At 43.3% G+C, this 14,904-nt stretch overlaps 1 pseudogene; it reads left to right on the top strand.

The window, feature by feature from the left end:
- Nucleotides 1-1,506: 1,506 nt before the first annotated feature.
- On the top strand, nt 1,507-1,823 carry LOC149012332 (small polypeptide DEVIL 4 pseudogene; annotated as a pseudogene).
- Nucleotides 1,824-14,904: the final 13,081 nt, after the last annotated feature.

The raw sequence follows: 14,904 nt of genomic DNA on the forward strand, positions 1-14,904 counted from the left end.
GGATAGCCGTCAGATCTTTAACGGATAAATCCATTGAGTAATAGATCCCTACTAGGTTGGTCTAGTAGATGACTCCTTTGATAATACGATCGTTATATGGTAGTTATCCATATAACAGCAATAAGCATTAGCCGCAAATGCTGCTACCCGTCTCTTTGACTTTTAGTCCATTTTGATCGTAGCGGATTAGGGCGTGCTTGTGACTGAGTTAGTTTTCTTCCTCAGCAAGCTACCTTTTGGACCCAGCCCGCTCGGAAGCGAGTCCATTCCTTTTGTCCTAACCGGGGTCGAGGGTCGAACCAAGATTGAACCGGGTTCGGTTATATTTTCTCCATATCACCTGGATATCGCTACTTTGCTCTCTTGTTCCTTAGTGTTAGTGTAAGAACTCATCAAGCCTTTTACTAAACTAAAATGGTTCTTCAATCCACACTAAAACGTAGCAATTTAAGAATTTACAGGACATCATATCCAAAACTCAAATAACAAACTGATTTCATAACCAACCAACTTTAGGCACCAAACTAACCTCAAATCCTATTTCGAAACTCAAACGTCATTGCTAATGCTTAAACCCTTTTATCAGTTGGCCAAAAAAAAAAAAAAACCTTTTATCTCGTTATATCCTGAGTACACATTCATAAAGCTCAACATTCATAAGTTGATCAATTTGGGATCGTGGATAACAGCCTTTGGGGCAAGCTTTGTTGAGGTCGATGCAGTCTGTTTACATTCTTCACTTACTAACCTTCTTTACCATCATGACGTTTGCCAACTGGGTCGGACATTTTATGGGTTTAATGAAACTAGAAACGCTCCAATTTCTCGATCTCTGGCTTGAGTGTATCATGCTCCTCAGCCAAGGATTCCGGTCTATAAATGACCTGTTTAGCCTTTTCGCTGGTCCAGAGGCTATATTGGACTACTCTCCTATCAATTCCTAACATATCTTCATCTGACCATGCAAGCACTTTCGCATTCTCACAACGGAACAGCTTGGTCTTGAAGTCGGAACCTGTCATAGTTCCTCGGGTTGGATTCTGCGCGCTCAATTGCACCTTTCCAGTTTTTAGACCGGTGGAAATTATAAATAGTAATATATTAAAAAATTATTTTATTTATATGGTTCTGGTAAAGTAAACAGCAGCAGTTGTCCCATGTCCCCAAACTTTAGTGACATGGGAGAAGCACGAGACCAAGCATGTGAAGTTTTATATAATCTTCTACCAAGAAATGCGAGTTGTAGAATACCAAAAAAACAAACAGTTTGACTGGCCCTTGTGTTTGGGAAAGATCAGCCATGCTTTGGTTCTGATTTTCTTTCTTTTTATTCGGGTTATGGGGAGAAGTGGGTGAGACCCAAGGTTCCTTGTCTAGTGAGGTTGTAGCCTCTTCACCAGACCAAGGTGAACATGAACCACAGCCCATTTCCTATATAAGAAGGCCTTGCCCAGTGCTTCCCGTTCAACACTGCAAGAGCCTCATTAGTCACAGAAAAGTAAAGAAAGCCAAGCATTGAGGAGTGATCAGTAGAAGTCACAAGCATTAGAAGAAGATGAAGATGAGTAGTGCTTCTATGGGAACTTCTAAAAGAAGGTTGTCAAGCAGAGGACTAGGTGGTGGCCTCCTCAGAGAGCAGAGGGGTAGGCTTTACATAATCAGAAGATGTGTAGTCATGCTCCTTTGCTGGCATGATTGAAATGTTGGTGATTACAACATGTCTTCTCACCTTAGTTCTTCACTAGTTGTCAGGGCGTCGCAATGCTTTTTTTCTTTTTCCTTCTCTTTCAACTGTAAATACCAGAAGACAGATGCTTAAGAGAACTACAAACTTCTGTAACTGTGTTATATGCTCCTCTGAGCATTTTTTTTTGTGCACTGAAAATACTAGTTCCATTCCTGTTTGACAAACCAATTTTGTGCACTGGAAAACTCATTCTTTGTACTCAAGAATGTTTTGAGCTTTTCCTTAAAAAATAATTTTTTTCTGGGTGAGATTTATGCATGTCTGCAAGTCTGATAAAACTGATTCCAGAGTTAGCTTCTATTTTAAAATCATGATACGTTGATCATGGCTAATTTACCACGTCATGATTCATATCATGGGAGACCAATATGCATCTGCCTTTAACTATGAGTTCTTTGATTGGATAAGCTAGATAGATATGTGATATGGGAAAATATCGGTGAACCAGGTCCATCCTTGGTTCAGCCATCAACCCCGGTCGGAGACAAACCGACCAAGTTAGGTTCGGGCAAACCGGGTTCGAAGATGGCGTGTTCAGGAAGAAACCAAGTATGGTCAACAAGCAAGCACGAGTTCGAAATTCTCGGGATGAATAACCCGTCAAAGAGATGGTTATCAACACTCGCGGGAGTGGACGATCGTGCCAACTTGAATAGCCGCTATGCCCTAATTTCAAGATCGTGCAACCAGGGGAGGTTATCCATTACCCCACTAACGAGCATAACCGTCAAGATCTGACGGTCATTAAAAGAAGTCATGTACGAGTTCAATGGACGAGATTAAGAGGTAAACTCTATATAAGTCAAAACCTACGTACAAAGAAGGTATCTGAATCATATTCTCAATTATCGTATTCTTATTTTAGCTCTACAATTAGCCAGAGCCTTTGTGATCAGTTCATTAACTGACTTAGCCATCGGAGGTGGACTTCTGACCCCCACGGTCGGGCCACATTTGACGATTGTTTTGCAAGTCATTATCAGGTGATCTAAGGGCTAAGCAGATTTTGGACGCATCATGTGGCGCCGTCTGTGGGAAACGCTTCAAAAAGTCATGGTTACCAGGTCAGCAGCAGTCGTAGTTGCGGCGGCTCAGCGAGATGCTGATGTTCAACTTCCTGGCGGGAATAATCCAGAAGATATCCCTGAAGGAAGTCGAGCTCGTGAAGGATGAGAAGATGGAGGATGAGGGGGTAATTATCAATCAAACCCTCTGAATCCTCTCCAGCAACAGTTAGATCAAATGCAGCTCCAATTCTTGGAGATGAACCAGACGCTTCGTACATTGGTTAGACAGGTGGTAGCTCCACAGGCTCCTAATCATCAGGATGCCAGAAAGCGTGCAGGAGAAGAAACGCTTATACCGGCGCTGTGAGGGCATTCCCCGCATGGAGATAGGCAACCGGCAAGCGGCCAAAATTATGGCCGGAACCTGCGCGGGAATTCCCGAGAGCGAGGTAGAGAGCGACGAATAGGAGAGCTACCTAGAAGAAATGATCAGTACGTCCAACCGCAATCAAGCCGAACTGGGTCGGTAACGAGGTTGGGTAGGGGAGTATGCACTCACTCGCCAACCTCAAAGCGCTCGGGTCGAGAAAGTTATCGGACCGGTGGCAGACGTTCGGTCCGCATTAGTCAGGAGCTTGTAGATATTAATCAAAGGTTGGGATTGCTCTCCCGAGGGAGGATGGCCGATGACATCTATTCGGTCATCCGGAAGACCCCTTTCGTTGAGGCAATTGCTAGATTTGTGTTTCCTCACAATTTCAGGCTCCCAACTTTCTCTTCATTCGATGGTTTGGGAGATCTTGTCGCCCATATCAGCTATTATCAGCAGACTATGGCTGTGGCTGGCAACTCAGACAAAATCCTTTGCAGGGTGTTCGGTTCATCTTTTGACCGGTGCGGCGCAGAAGTGGTTCTCAAATCTTCCTTCGGGAAAAATTGCCGATTTTGAGGAATTGGCGCGAAAATTCATTGGCCGTTTCCAGATTGGAATCCAGATAAAAAAGATGGAGGAAACTCTGTTTACTACAAGCAAGGGAAAAATGAATCAATTCGGGAATACCTGAAAAGATTCAACAAAGTTACTATGGAGATTGAGAACCTGGATGAATAGGTAGCTAAAACTGCTTTGTTCACTGGACTCACGAATTGGAGACTCTTAGAGTTATTACTTCAGGACATGCCAACTACTCATGCTGAATTGGTGCAAAGATGTCAAAAGCAAGCAGAAGTAACGGAGATTCTGGATGCACGTCAGGGGGACACAAAGGCTTCTACCAAAGAAACAAAGGCTCCTGAAAAAAGACAGAAGCCTAAGCAACCCAACAATGATCGAGCCCGAAGGCCTCGTCCGGCGTGGAGGCAACGTTCACCCAATCAGGGCGAGTACACAGCATTATATACTCCTCGGTCAGAGATACTAAATATTATTAAGAGACAAGATATCCTGAAATGGCCACCGAAGGGCGTATCCAAACCTGGAGAACGCAACATGGAAATGTATTGCCGTTTTCATAAAGATTATGGGCATTATACTAATGATTGCAGACATCTGAAGGCCGACATTGAGAAATTGATTTCTCAAGGACATCTCTTGAGTTTCATTAAAGGTCGACCACCAGAGCCAAGAATAGCTGTTAAGAAGAGGGATCGTTTGGGAAGCCAAGAGCGACAAGTCGAGCCACCCAAGTCAAAAAAGGGAAAGGAAGTCGTTGGTGCTAGCCGATCCCCTATCCTAACCATTTTTGGGGGACCTGAACCGGAGTCACTCAGCAAACTGAAGGCCAAATCTAAGTTCGTTGGAACTAGAGAAGTGCAGAAGCGAAAAGGCCGAATGGTGAAAGTTCGATCACCTTCGATGACGAGGACGAAAGAGGTATTTGCACACCTCACGATGATGCCATAGTTATCAAGGTGGAGATTGGATGTTGGGAAGTACACAAAGTATTGGTTGATACCGGCTCTTCCGTAGATCTTTTGTCTTACGAAGCCTATCAGAAATTGAAGATCGAAGAGGACTTGATGAAGCCATCATCCACACATCTGTATGGATTTGCTGGATCGTCGGCTGTGGCGGAAGGATTGGTTCAACTGGATCTTTCGGTCAAGAATTTCCCCAAGGAAACCACCATTCGGGTGAATTTCCTGGTGGTTCGAGAGCTTCCGGCGTATAATGTTATACTCGGCAGACCATCTTTGACAAAGCTAGGAGCGGTGGTCTCAACGAAGCATAAAGATCAAGTTCCCCATTGATAAGGGAATTGGTCAAGTATCTTCTGATCAAAGAATCTCCCAATAGTGTTACGTAGCTTATTTGAAGGACAAGGAGGGCCCGAAGAAGGCCACATCATTACCAATTGAGGTATGTGACGATCGAGATGAGGAAGAGATGCAAAGACCTGAGCCAGTAGAGAAATTGGAACGAATCCAACTGGATCCCGAGGACGAAAAGACAACAACTAGTAGATGGAGGAGTTCAAGTCAAAATTGAAGATTTTCCTTCGGGAAAATAGAGATGTATTTGCATAGTCTGCTGAAGACATGCCTGGAATAGATCGGCAAGTAGCAGAACACAAGCTTTGGATAGATCCGAAAGCCAAGCTGGTAATCCAAAGAAGAAGAAACTTTTCAATTGAAAAGCATGAGGCTATCAGAAGTGAAGTTGAGAAGTTGAAGAATTCAGGTTTCATTGAACTTATTGAATGCCCGACTTGGTTGACTAATGTGGTGATGGTCAAGAAGGCTAATGGAAAGTGGAGGATGTGTAATGACTACACGGACCTCAACAAATCTTGCCCGAAAGACTGTTATCCCGTGCCTCAGATAGATCTATTGATAGACGCAATGGCAGGATATGAGACTCTAAGTTTTATGGATGCATATTTGGGATACAACCAGATTCTTATGAATTAGGAGGATGAAAAGTTTACTGCTTTCATGACCGATCGTGAAAGTTTCTATTACAAGGTTATGCCATTCAGCTTAAAGAAAGTTGGAGCAACATATCAGAGAGCAGTGAACAAAATTTTCAAAGACCTGATTGCAAAAAATATGGAAGCTTATGTAGACGATATGTTGGTCAAGAGTATAGCACGCTGGGGCACATTGCTGATCTTGCAGAGGTATTTTCGGTACTACGGAAATACCAAATGAAGCTAAACCCAGAGAAATGCGCGTTCGCGTATCCTCGGGAAAATTCTTAAGTTTCATGGTATCTCAAAGAGGCATAGAGGCTAATCCAACCAAAATACAAGCTTTGATTGACATGGAACCCCCAAAGACCATTCAAGACATGCAATATTTGATAGGAAGAGTAGCTGCGCTGAACCGCTTTATCTCGCAATTCGGAGAAAAATGTCTACCTTTCTTCAAAGCCTTGAAGGATTTAAGGGGAAGCAAGGAAGCCCGATGGACGGACGAATGTCAAAAGGCATTCGAGAACTTGAAAGAAACTCTTGGCAAGCCACCTCTCTTGTCTCGACCGAAGAAAGGAGAAACTTTACAAGTCTATTTGGCCACTTCATCCTCAGCTGTAAGCGCAATTCTCGTTCGGGAGAAGGAAAGGAAGCAATGGCCTATCTATTTTGTTAGCCATGTGATCCTAGATGCAGAAATGCGGTATTCCTAGATTGAGAAGCAGGCTTTGGCTCTGATGATTGCGGCCAAAAAATTACGACCATACTTTCAAGCACACCTGATAGAGGTATTAACAAATTTTCCTTTAAAGAAAGTTCTTCATAAGCTTTATTTGTCTGGAAGAATGGTGTCATGGTCAGTTGAGCTTGGTGAATTCCAAGTGAATTTCAAGTCATGAACAACAATCAAGGCACAGGTGTTAGCAGATTTTGTCGTAGAAACCACGACTCCAATCGAACAAGAGACCGAACCATGTATCCCAATCATGTGGGAAGTATACATTGGCGGTTCAAGCAATAAGCATGGGGCTGGAGCAGGTATTATACTTAAGAGCCCAGCAGGTTTCATCATTCGGTACGCGTTGAGATTCGCATTTGAAGCAAGCAACAATGATGCCGAATTTGAAGCCTTGATAGCCGGACTCCGTTTGGCGAAAGCCCTGGCAATAGCCCATGTCACTATCTACAGTGATTTGCACTGATAGTTAATCAGGTGCAAGGGGAGTACGGCGTGAAGGAGCTCCGACTGCAGAAGTATCAAGAAATTGTGCGAGCATTACAAAAAGAATTCAAATATCTAAAGGTGTGTAAGATCCCGAGGAAGGGGAATACAATGGTGGACGAACTCTCAAGATTGGCTAATGCCAAGGAGAAGACGCTAGACCCTTCGGTCTATATAGAAGAGTTAGCCCTTCCGAGCAACCAAGAAAATGAGATATCTTATATCGAAGCTGTAAAATCCAGCTTTTACCTAACCTTGACCCGACCCGGTCATTGTTGTGTTTGTAGGTCTGAAGACCCGAAGTGATGGTAGGAGGGACTTGTGGGCCCTACTGGTTGATGACGTAATGTCGGAACTCCAGTTTATGGACATTGATGATGCTACTCCTTCCTTGAGTACATTACCAGTGTTAGGTTAGAATCTGCGCACTGATGAAGAGTGAGACAGTTGAGATATCAAATGGACTCCGGTACAAAATCCGAAGGTACTCCCTAAAACTAGACCTCTTGAGTGAACTGTAGGAGAAAACCTCATGCAAATTGACCTTGTATAACCCTCCAAGTCCGCACCTAAAGTTGCTGAACTATTCTGTGAAATTCTGCAGAAACTGTTTTGGTCGATACTATTGGTCAATACTATCGACCAACAAGCTTGTTGAACCCAGATTTAAAGATCCTTGGAATATTCTTTTCTAATTATTTATTCCTCGAGACTGGAGCCCTATTCTCGCGTTTTTAACATCTGGGAACGTAGGAGAGCCTCCCAAGAACTCCTCCTTGGTAGTGGTGAAGCATCTTCTTCATCAATCATTGCCAACCACTCCTTCCTACTTTCTTGTTCCACTTTAAAGGTATGACACTCTCTCTCCTAATCACTTTCTCACTCATCTTTTCTCTATTTACTGTTGGGACCATGGCCAAGGTGTCGCAACCTTGCATACACCTTGCCATGAACCTTCTAAACCCCATACAATGATGTTTTCACCGATATGACTATGATTGATTCACCTCATGATCATTAACTACACATTTCCATGATTTATTGCTTACAACCTTGCTTTATTTACCAAAACTGAGATGAAGCTCATGAGTAACCTAATCTATGCCTTGCATATGTGTTCCATGTTACTTCTAAACGATTCCCTACCTAATCCCCCATGTTTTCCCCTAATTTGCATTGAGATGTAGCCAATGCCATGACCTACAACTCTTAACCTTAATATGTCGATTTGGGGATTTCCAAATGGACCATTGGATTATGAAAGTTTCTTGATAATTAGTGTCCCCATGTTGTGCTTAGACTATCCTCCAAGTTTCATGTCAATCCGAGACCCGGAAGGCCAAATCTGGGCAAGAATCCAAAAAGCCAGCTTGCTGTCCTGGAATTGATTTGGTCGATACTATCGACCAAATGTATCGACCAATAGAGTTGCTGTCAGCAACTTTTGCCTAGTTCTGATTCGTTTGATCTCCAATTGTTCTGATTTCTTCTCTAACCTTTCATATATGCTTGTTTAGGACTTTAGGCTATTTGGGCCACTTGCTTGTGATCTTGGACCATTCTCTTCTCCAATTCAAGGTAAGGATAGTTATCGATATAATCACCTAAGATATGGAATTTTGACTTGGTATCCCTAACTTAGTAAATATAGTTTCTATTTCATATTCTTATCATGTTAGACTTGCTACATATGTCTTTCAACAGTAGCTTTGTGTTTACATCATGTTATTTCAATGTCTTATCATGTTTATCAATTTCAATATATGATGACTTTTGTCAATATCATGAATTGAATGTTTATTATGATGTTGTATCTTGTGAATTGATATGATGAACTTGGGCATGTGATTGCTTAAGTATAACTTGGGATTGAGGGGTACCCTACTGGTGCTTCTGTCCTTGGACATCGGAGGGAATAGTATGGGATGTTCTCTGAAGGTGTCCATCGACGCTTCCCGGGTTATTGAATGACATACATAGGACTTGTCTAGATGTATGGCTAGGATGTCCCTATCATATCAGACCCCATTCGGAAGGGCATTGAGATCGAACAACCCATGGTAGTAGTGTGGATTGTGGGCGCTCAAGACCGGTACCCACTCTGTGAGAGGACATAAATTGCATTACGGTTACCCGAAAGGGGCCATGTATTGGTAGGGTTGCAAATGGCTAGACTTGGGCTCACGGGCACTCAAGACCAGTGAAATGATCCGTGAAAGGGACATGAGAGCTTCCCGTTTACCATTTGTGGATGACCAATAGGGTTGATGAGTCCGGTGAGTAATATCCGTGACTCTAGTGTGAAGGATACCGGAAAGGATCCCGAGAGGGGAGGAATGGACGTATCTGGAATTGACATGATATGATTAAGTAGATGACTTGCATTGGGCTAGGCTATACCTTGACATGCGCCAATACTTAGACCAAACGGTGATGTGAGAGAGTGGTGACCGAAACCCCCAACCATGGATTTGTCCGAGAGGGATGCAAGACCCAATTTCCCCCGGTGATGAGTGACTGAGACTACCTAAAGAAGTATGGTGCTATGACTTAAAGCATGTCTACCATAGATGACCAGCATACTTAGAATAAAATCATATTGCATTATATGCTTCATATCATCTGCATCATGTTATGATTATCTTGTGGTTTATGTGTGATGGAATAACTTCCTTGCTGAGTTCTTTTGAACTCATTCCTTTTCTGTTGCAATATTTTGTTAGGCTATTCTTTAGGTGATTACTCTGATGGCACCCTCCCTGAGGCAGAGCTGGATACCTCATACTACTATCAGGAGGCTAGCTATATTGAAGACTTCGGTGACCATACCGAAGAAGATCACCCGGCGTACGAGGGTTAGCCCTGGAGTTGTATGGGAGCAGTCATGTTGGATCTCCATGGTCCTCACCTTTGAAGAGGACATATCCATTTTGGAGGAGACTTATGAGTAGTTACCCCTTCTTTTTGTGACAGTTAAACTTAGAAGAATTGTAATAACTTTAACTTATCTTCATAACTTGAGACTTGTACTTAACTAGATTTTTGACCTCACTTCCGCATGGTGAAGGAGTGGATTCCGCCCACTGCCTTCTTAAATTATCTGATTTGATATTTATTTTCGCGTTCACTCCTGAGATGCTTAGGTCCCGAAGGATCGAGAACTGCCTTGGCAGATGTTCATGAAGGGATTTGTGGGGCACACATGGGCAAGCGGGCCCTAGCTCACAAAATCCTCAGGCTTAGGCTATATTGGCCAAAGTTACAAGAAGCTGCAATAGATTATGTTCGCGCTTGCAACAATTTTGAAATTCATGCAACAATATCGAAGAGGCTAGCAGAAACCCTAACGTCAATTCTTGATCCTATTCCATTTGAAATGTGGGGAATTGACATTATGGGAAAATTCACCAAGGCCTCTAGCGGACGGGAATATCTTATCGTGGCAATTGATTATTTTACAAAGTGGGTAGAGGCAAGCGCTCTGGCAATAATCACTGAGAAGAAGGTAGAAAAGTTCGTTCTGGAATCTATAATCTATAGATTCAGGATGCCAAAAGTTATTGTTACCGATCACGGAACGCAATTTGACAGTCCCCAATTCGAGCAATTTTGCAACACCTATCAGATCGAGCACCGAATGTCGTCGGTGGCATACCCACAGAGCAACGGTCAGGTGGAAGTCACGAACCGAACATTGCTAGACGGAATAAAGAAAAGACTCGAGTCGGACAAAGCTTTGTGGGTCAAAGAGCTACAAAATGTTCTTTGGGCATATCGAACCACGGTTCAAACCCCAACCGGAGAAACTCCATTCAAACTGGCATACGGATCTGAAGCACTAACACCGGTGGAGGTCATGGTAGAAACACTACGGGAAAGAGAGTTCGAGGAAAAAGAAAATGAACAATGTCTACTAGACAGTCTCGACTTATTGGATGAAGTTCGAACAAAAGCAGTCGCCCGAACTCAGCAATACCAGCGAAGAATAACATCGCACTATAACTCTCGAGTTCAACGTCACCAATACCGATCAGGAGATTTAGTTCTAAGGAACACGTTGGCTTCAGATCCTTGTAATCAAAAGAAGTTGGATCCCTCTTGGGAAGGGTCATACATGATAGTCAAGCCGCTCGGTTTAGGAGCATACAAGCTAAAGAATATTCCCACAAGAACTGGACCGATCGTGGAATGCAAGGCACTTGAAGAAGTACTATCCTTATGGATTCACCATGTTCGTTTCTGATGTAGTCTTTCACTCATTCAATGCAATTTCAAGTTTCAAACAACAAATCTTTTGATTGGGGGCTGCTACATATCAATACTTGAACGATGATGATGATGAATGAAGAGGCATTGGTTTAAAACCTGAGTGGGTCCTCCGAACACTTAGTGGAATTCTTAGGAATCCCTAAGTAAAGGCATCGGTTTAAAACCCGAGTGGACCTTTGAAAGCTTAGAAGAATTTTCAGGATTCTCTAAGTAGAGGCATCGGTTTAAAATCCGAGTGGCACCTCTGAATGCTTAGTGGAATTCTTAGGAATCCCTAAGTAAAGGCATTGGCTTACAACCCGAGTGGGACCTTCGAAAGCTTAGAAGAATTTTTAGGATTCTCTAAGTAGAGGCTTCGGTTTAAAAACTCGAGTGGAACCTCCGAACGCTTAGTGGAATTCTTAGGAATCCTTAAGTAAAGGCATCGGCTTACAACCCGAGTGGGACCTTAGAAAGCTTAGAAGAATTTTCAGGATTCTCTAAGTAAACGCATCGGTTTAAAAACCCGAGTGGGACCTCCGAACGCTTAGTGGAATTCTTAGGAATCCCTAAGTAAAGGCATCGGCTTACAACCCGACTAAGACCTTCCAAAGAAAAGGCTTCGGTTCCAACCGACTAAGACCTTCTAAAAGCAGAGGCTTCGGTTTCGACCAACTAAGAAAAATTCTAAAGAAAGCTTCGATGAGAAACTTGAACGGGAGCATAAGGATAAAGTTAATTCTTTATTTCTTTAATGACCAGAAGGGGTCAACCTTTACAACAACAAAAGACATCCTTAGAAAGGATACATATGAGACAATAGTTGTCAAGGTCAAATTCTTCATTCGGCTGAAAATCGACAAATTCCAAATATCATCATCGGTGATTGCGAAGAGTTCTGTAAGCTTCCATTTGTCGAAGAAGGATCGGGAAGAGAAACCGTAGTAGCTTCCTCTTGTCAACACAGATTCAAGAAGAAAATTTGAAGAAGCTCTCATGCGCCAAAATAGAGTCGGGAAGACATACCCAAGCAAAGCCCCTCACCCTCGGCGATTGCGAAGAGTTTTGTAAGCTCCCATCTACAAAAGCTTGAGGAAAACTCCACAAATCCATACCCTTCATTTAGCTTTTCCAGGGATGATTGCGAAGAATTCCGTAAGCTTCCTCCAAATAAAAGCAAGAGGAGCGAAGAACGGGAAGAACGACGAACTCTAGGCTTCTCCCTCTTTGCCCTTTTCGACCAATACCGAAGCTTGATCGGTGGCAGGGTTGACGTTCGGGGCAACTTCTCCATACACCACATCCCTAAAAGGAGTCAAAGGAGGAGAATCATCAAGATATAACAATATATCCAGATTTGTAGTAGGCAGATCCTATAAATCCTCAACCCAATCAAGAAGCGGGAGTCGCAGTTCTTCAAATACTTCGGGATTGCAATGCATCTGGTAAGGATCCATGTCAAAGCTCAGATCCCTCTTCAGGATCGACTTCCAGACTTCATTTTGCCCTTCTCGGTAAGCCTGCAGATGATAGATATCCAATAGATCATCAAAAGGCTTAATATGCAAGTATTTGAAGATACAGGCTCTCCGGACTTCATCAGGGACATTTTTGGGTTTAGAAGGGGATGCCTGCCTTTGGAGTTTGGTAACTTTCTCTCCCGATTCCTTCAGTGCTCCCAAGAGCCTTTCAACTTCTTGCTCTAATATGCGGATGCTCTCGTTAGCAACGTCCAGGGAAGAGGAAAGCTGCCCAATCTTGGTGTTCTTCACTCGGGCTACCTCCCAAAGCCTGTCCCGAAGGCGTTCATTCTCAGCGTTTTTGGATTTGACTTCCTCACGAAGCTTAAAAAGATCGGACTGCAGTCACCCGATCCGGCAAGCCGACTCCACTTGTTTGTGGAAGTTATCAGCAGTACTCCTACAACAATATCAGAGTTATTCAGAGACTAAAAAGACTCCAAAAAGAAGATAGGAGGAAAAGCAATACTCACATTACTAATGAGTTTAAGAAGGCCTCATCAGGAACAATATTGAAGGCTCTGCTCTCGGCGGGCATCTGGGCGAAGGTGCACCATTCCAACACCTTGTCAAAATTTCCCGTCACAAAGTCAGACCTCTTCAATGACCAGGCTATATATTTCATCATCAGAACGAGGACGCTTTTTCTTAGATGCAATGCCCTCGGCTTCCTCAAAAACAACCCGATCCTCCACCATCAAGGTAGGGACCTCCATGCCCATGGGAGCCTTGGAGGAAGATGCCAACGAGGCAATAGCTGTGATCTACGGGATCAGGACGACTGGCGATGGAACTTTCCTCCTCAGACTGAATGGCCATTTTCTCTGAGGAAGATGCTAACGAGGTGAAGGCTGGTTCCTTCGGAATCCGAACTTCAGAGGAAGGGGTAGCTTCTACCTTTTCAGACTTGACAACATTTTTCTCTACTGAGGTAGTCTTTTTAGCAGCCCTTGCCTGAACGACATTCAGATTAAACCTTGGAGGCACTGCAAAGAATGAACAAGCACACCTGTCAGAATGCAGGGCCTAAAACCCTAGAAGTATCCAGGGCGAACAAGAGGGAAACCTAGACCAAAGTGATTGGTCTTTCTCCCAAATATGATCGAGAATACTTTTTGACGTCAAAGACAAAGATTCCAATGCAGATGACTCTGAAGCAACGGTCCAAAGTGTTTACTCCGAAGTTCATCAGGGAGAAAAGAACAGAAAACCAGAAAGAAAAGGACGAGCGAAGGAAGAACTGACTCGTTCAAAGCCTTGCTACAAATCTTCAGACGACGAATCTTCGGACAAGAGGAACGAGTGTTATGAGCGTAAGGAAGAAGTTTGCACGGTTCTAGTGTTACAACATTCGTAAAGGACGCAAATAAGGTGTTGAAGCACATCGAAGGGGTTTAAATAGCCCATTGAGATGATGCGAAGAGAAAAATCAAGGGCCAAAAAAGAGTGACGGTTCGAGTACCGATTGCCGGATCCCAGATCAACGACTACAAACTAATGACCTTTTGCATTTGAAATAAATGAGGCAGAGTTGTCGCAAGCTTCCACGTGGCCAGATAAACATCAGTTATGAAGGAGTGCAGCTCGAGAAACAAACCGTCACTCATTTGCAATAAATGCGACGAAACGGAAATAATTTCTTGGGAAGGTAAACCCAGAAATAATTACGAGAAAAACGTTTGGTAAGGAATGTGCCGAATGCAGCATTCACAATTGACAAAGGATAGGAATTGATTGTGATAGTGAGGAAAACTTCAAGTTTTCTACAGCAAGGCCTCGGGAGACCGAATGATACCCTCGAACGAAGCATCGGTTCTACACCGAGTGAGACTCCCAAATGACGAGGCCAAAGCTTATCCAGAATGTGGCTAGTCGTCGAGTGTAACAAGGCTCTCGAGGGAGGCGCGAACTATATCCGATGGAGATGGGTCATCATATTCTGGACATTTCCAAAAGGGAAATCCCACAAATCAATCATGGTAGTAAGTACAAAATTCTTACGACAAACAATTATGGTCAATTCATATATTTATGAAATGGCCATAGGGGGCCAACCCTTACATTACAAAAAAAAAAAAAGAGAGAGAGATTTCTCATTCTAGTGCTGGTTGATGAACCGGAGTGGTTGAAGGATCTGCAGCTGAGGTCTGCTCTTGAGGGTCCTGATTCTCGCCAACTGCCTCAATTTCGAGAAGGGGTAGAGAGTCACTAAGGTAGGCATCAAGAACAGGATCGGACGGATAGGGAT

Source organism: Hakea prostrata, chromosome 6, assembly GCF_041222555.1.
Source record: "Hakea prostrata isolate BN-2017 chromosome 6, UWA_Hpros_2, whole genome shotgun sequence".
NCBI classification, from domain to species: domain Eukaryota; kingdom Viridiplantae; phylum Streptophyta; class Magnoliopsida; order Proteales; family Proteaceae; genus Hakea; species Hakea prostrata.